Below are 6000 nucleotides of genomic sequence, written 5' to 3'. Positions count from 1 at the left end.
ATCTCTTCCCCGGAGGGTTGTAGGCAAATGTGGCATGACATAAGGTTGAATTTGTTCTGAATTGCCCTCTTTGTCTCTCCAAGTTAGAAGTTTACAACTCTGTTTCAGGGTATTGGCATAACCAGTCCCCTGAAGGTGAGTGAGAGTATCAGATCAAGCTCAAGCTGAAGGCCAATCTTGTCTTCTAATAATTGTTACATCAGCCTCAGTTTCTATTTATCCTTCAAAATATTTTCCTTCAGTTATTAAGATTTCCTTCAATTGGCTTAGATTAGGTCTCTTGCTAGTAATAGATTGAACCCAGTACACATCAGAGGAACCAAAGCCATCTTGTCCTCTCTCATTCTTAACAAATTTGGAAGGAAGCAGATGCAAAGGAACTAAAACCAATTGAGCAATTCTTTTGCCAGCAGGTACAGTTATAATGCCATGGGTGGAAGCAGCCATAATTTTAATTTCTCCCTCATAATTATTATAACACCAGGAGAGATTAATAATCCTTTTACAATACTGCTGCTTTGGCCCAGAAGTAATCCCCATATCCCTGGAGGCAAAAGCCCAAAAACTCCTGTAGGCAGCATTTGAACTCCCATTTCTGAGGTCAGTACCATGTAGGTGGAGGAACTGAGGTCCAGTCCTGTACTTCCTGGGGTTGTTGGGATAAGTTCAGAAATAAAATTCCCTGACTTGGCAACAGCTTCATGGCCCCATAAGCTGTTGGATGTGAAGTCCTAGGGGCCTGAGGCTGACCCCTCCACTCATTTACTAACAAGGAGCGGCCCTGATTATCTGTTTTAGATTTGCATTCCCTGGCCCAAGGATAACTCCTCTTGCAACGAGGGAAAAGTTCTGACATGATTCCTGATTGTTTCATTGTGCCTTTATTTCTGGAACACTCATTTTTAAAATGACCTAAATCTCCACATTTAAAACATCTTTTATCTTCAAAGTTCTGTAAAATCATTGCTTGCACAGTGGTCCCTTGTAAGGGAAGGGACCTCATTGTATGAGGGCCGAGTTTCAGTGCAAAGATGAATGTATCCATGCAAGTCTGTCTTTGCTTTGTATGGCTGGATAGCTGCCAGGCGGGCCACATTAGCATTCTCATAAGTAAATTGTGTAACAAAAGGAACTCCTGCTTGGAGATCTCCAAAAATTCTACCTGCTGCTTTCAGCAGCTTGTTCACAAATTCCTGAAACGATTCATCAGGGCCTTGTTTAATACCAGGTAAAGTCCCACTGAGATACCCTTTAGTAGGTAATTGACTCCAAGCATGGCGGGCATCCATTGAAATCTGTGCATGCACTCCTGAAAGTAGCCTGACATGATTAGCATTACCTTTATATTGACCTTCTACCAGAAGCATGTTGATATCCAAATCTGCATTGCCAGCCTGCACATTCATCATGGTGGTTCTCTTACTTGTATCACAACATTCCGAGCTCCAAAGAAAGTAATCTCCTCCTGACAAAGTAGCCTTACATATAGTTTTTCAATCTTGGGGGGTTAAACTTGCTTCTATCACAGCATCCAATAAAGCTTGTGTAAAGGGGACAGTAGGCCCATATTGTGCCACAGCTGTTTTTAATTCTTTTATCACTTTAAACTCCAATGCCTGATATTGTCTGACACTTTTGTTCTGCTGGAAGGGCATTGGGAAAAAGAATGCCAATGTAAAAATTACACAAAGAAGACTATGGTCACTGAGGAAGAAGACTGCTTAGGAAGTCTGGGCTCATATCCCATCCCCAAGCCCAGGGTAACCCTTAGAGGGGGGAAGCCCTTAGATTTCCTGGTAGATACAGGAGCTCACCATTCAGTGCTTTTGAAGGCTGAAGGACCACTGTCTAGTAAAAAAAATTCCTGTATTCAAGCTGCCACTGATGCCAAACAATATTCATGGACCTCTCGAAGGACAGTGGATTAGGGAATGGGAAACGTAGCCCATTCATTCATTGTCATTACTGAATGCCCTTACTCCTTACTAGAGAGAGACTTGCTAGCCAAGATGAGAACTCAGATTCATTTTAATCCTGGGGAAATCCAGCTGGCAGAACAGAATAGTAACCCAATACAAGTGCTAACAATTGACCTAGCCTCTGAGACTGAATATAGACTATACGAGCCACCAGCAACCCATGAACAAGATCTGGAGGTTTGGCTCGCAAAGTTTCTCCAGGTGTAGGCAGAAACAGGAGGTATGGGGCTGACAAAACATCAACCCCCTGTGTTTGTAGAACTCAATCCAGGAGCAGACCCTGTAAGAGTCTGCTAATACCGCATATCACAGGAGGCACTGGAGATTACTCCACAGATCTGGAAATTACTGGCCTTGAGAGTCCTTAGGCCATGCCAGTCAACCTGGAACACCCTATTATTACCCATGAAAAAGCCAAAGTCAAATGACTACTGTCTTGTTCAGGACCTATGGGAGGTCAACTACAGAGTGATGGACATACACACTACAGTGCCTAATCCTTATACTCTATTAAGCTCTCTGTCCCCAGATCAGAAATGGTATTATGTCATAGACCTGAAAGATGCTTTCTTCAGCTTACCTCTGGCCCCCAAAAGCCAAAAGTACTTTGCCTTTGAATGACATGATCCTGAGAAAGACATTCATGGACAACTCACATGGACCCATCTGCCTCAAGACTACAAAAATTCCCCCACTATCTTTGATGGAGCTCTAGAGGAAGACTTGGGTGAGTACAGAGTTAATAACCCAGGCATAACTCTGGTACAGTACATAGACGACCTTCTGGTTGCAGCAGAAATGAAAGAGGGGTGCCAGAAAGAGACCCAGAATCTCTTACAGGACCTCGGGGGGGGGGTCACATGGGGTATCGGGCATCTGCCAAGAAAGCCTATCTTTCCATGACTGAAGTCACCTATCTCAGCCATATCTTGAAGGAAGGCCAACAGTAGCTGTCCACTCCAAGAAAAGAGATGGTTCTCAACATCCCCACCTCCTAGAGCTCACGACGGGTAAGAGAACGTCTGGGGCCCACAGGCTTTTGCAGACTATGGATTCCAGGCTTCGCTGAAATAGCCAAACCTTTATATGAAGCCACCAGAGAAACCATGGACTTTGTTTGGACTCAAGATCATCAGAGGGCTTTTGAGTAAATAAACCAGGCCCTGCTGTCAGCTCCTGCTGTGGGGTGCCAGATATCAGCAAGCCATTTCACTTACACATAGATGAATGTAAGGGAATAGCCAAAGGGGTCCTGACTCAAAATTGGGGCCATGGAAATGGCCTGTGGCTTACCTGTCAAAGAAATTGGACCCAGTGGTGTAGCGCACAGCCTCGCCGATAAGGAGAACGCCACACTCAGGATTCTTCTGACAGCAGTTATTGAACAGCTCTTCAAGATGGTGAGGTGAAGGGAAGGACGACGAGCTCAGAAAGCCCGCTGCTTAAATAGAGCTTTGGGAGACGTGCAGATCCCTTATTGGCTCAAATCTTTCATCCAATTGTCATACTCGGTTTTCGCGCCATGCGCAGGCGCATTCTCAAGTAAAGCTTCCGTGAAGAACCAGGAAGCAGAAGCCTGCGCCATCTTTTAATGGCGAATGCGGCTCCTCACATCTCCCCCTTCCTTATTAAACTGCAACAACAATTAAGGGCTGTTAGATTGCCGATCTAGCCCACCGTTCTACCGATAGGCGTTCAAGGCAGTTAAACAGTACAAGACCCTCCACACCTTTTATCCCGTGCAATGGGAACCTGAGCCCCAGGAAGTGTGGAGGACCACCACTAGGATACCTGGTGCAATGGGAACACGAGCCCTCAGGATATCCTGTTAAGTGATGGTGTCTCATTGTTTAAGCAGATTCAACCAGGCTTGAGGGGATGTTCCCTGCTCCACAGCAAGCAATGCTTGCATCATCACCACCTTATCCTTTTGATGTTGATGTTTGAATTTGTAGAGCAACCAGAGGGTAAGCAGCACTCCCCCAAAGATCATGCAGCCAAATAACCCTACCCCCACCCATTCCTTAAAGTAAGAAAAGACCAAAGAGATCCATGAGGAGAGTCCCTGGGTCAAGGAGAAATCCAAGCGAGTAGAATTGATCTGGACGATAGCAACCCGCAATCGTTACAGATAAAGACAGCCTAATATTAACCACCTCAGTCCCCAAGTCCAGGGAATTGGGGTGCCGACTTCTCATTAACTTCTTCAGGCTGAACATGGGCATTGACTTTTAGAAGAGGAATGAGGGGAAGGGTAAATTGATAAGCATCTGAAGTCTGTCTTAACTGCATCCAGCTGGAAGTCCAGGGCATCAGTGAACATGCAGGTGATAAGATTCATTCTCCAAAGCTGTGTATTCTGCAATATACAAATCTCAAAACAAGTTTTAGTATCTAGATAATTATTTTGTTTGACTCTCTGGAATCTAGTGTTCTGGAGGCCTACCTCTGTCATGTCTGATCCATATAATTCTGGAAGACATAACTACTACCTTAATGACCTCATCAGAAAACACATAGAAAAACTTTTTCCAAATCAGCCTTTCCTTAAGCCAGTAACCAGAAAAACCTTTACATTGAGTTTTTATCCAGAAAAATATAATTATATAACTCAGAATCACACCCATTTTGAAAGTTAAATCAATTAACATTATCATTCTGCTTAGCTCTCTGTCTAGAGCAGCCTTCTATTTATTCCTCGCATCTTTAAAGCCTTTTTCATCTGTTTTTACTCACTTATTTCTTGCCCCATTTTTGTTACTATACAATCACCTTTGTTTCACTTCCGAATTCAGCCAGCTCCTTCAGTTGACTAGTTCTCCAGCGCAGGAGTGAGGATGACCGCTTCCAATTCCCGTGGTGTCCTTCACTGTATCCCGCTTACTGGAGCTCTAACGTTGAGACTCTGTCAGTTCACTGGTTCTCCAGCGCAGGGTGTCTTCCACTGTATCCCGCTTACTGGAGTCCCTTGCAAAAAATCGTCTAGACTCTCCGTGCCATCAGTTCTGAATCCTCTGCGAGCCAACAGGGTCCTTCGTGACTGGTCAAAACCCCGAGATGTTCGGCTTCCTCCAGGATTTCGGTTCCACTTGCAACGCGCTACCTCGCCGATAAGGAGCACGCCACACTCAGGATTCTTCTGACAGCATTTATTGAACAGCTCTTCAAGATGGAGAAAAGGGGAAGGACACCGAGCTCAGAAAGCCCACTGCTTAAATAGAGCTTTGGGAAACGTGCAGATCCCTCATTGGCTCAAATCTTTCATCCAATTGTCATACTCGGTTTTCATGCCATGCGCAGGCGCATTCTCAAGTAAAGCTTCCGTGAAGAACCAGGAAGCAGAAGCCTGCGCCATCTTTTAATGGCGAATGCGGCTCCTCACACAGTGGCAGCGAGATGGCCACCTTGCTTGTGTATTATTGTAGCCACAACATTACTGGTCAAAGATGCAGACAAACTAACTTTAGGAGAAAATTTAGCTATGACTATCCCCCATGTAATCAAGGGAGTACTCAAACAACCGCCTGACTGATGGCTCAGTAATGCCAGCATGACACATTATCAGACTTTACTAATTAACCCTGGCCAAGTTACTTTCCAGCCGCCTACTTCCTTAAATCCTGCAACCCTCCTATCTGACCCTGATCACCCACTTCACCAATGCAGTCAAATTCTGGCTTGGGTGTGAGGGGGAGATGCAGCTGCTTCTTCTTTCTTCTCCTCCTCCATCCAGTTCTCCATCCAGGCAGCCCCTATGCTACTGTAGCTGACCTGCAGTCAGCATCCTGGCCCTAAGACCAGCAAGAGGTCAAGTAAATAGCCTTGTATTATCCTAAAAACTTCTTGTAGATGTGCCTGTATCTGTTCCCAGGACATTTCTGACCCATTGTAGGGCAGAGGAGTGACACAAATCCACTTAAAATTGGCATGACACGAGGTAGTTAAACGTGTTTTAATATTCTGAACCTGAGTTCCTATGTAAAGGATGGCTTCCTCTAAAGCATTGACTCTATCTGTTAAA

This window comes from Arvicanthis niloticus, chromosome 6 (assembly GCF_011762505.2).
Source record: "Arvicanthis niloticus isolate mArvNil1 chromosome 6, mArvNil1.pat.X, whole genome shotgun sequence".
Classification (NCBI taxonomy): Eukaryota; Metazoa; Chordata; class Mammalia; order Rodentia; family Muridae; genus Arvicanthis; species Arvicanthis niloticus.
Note: the sequence above shows the minus strand (reverse complement) of the source record.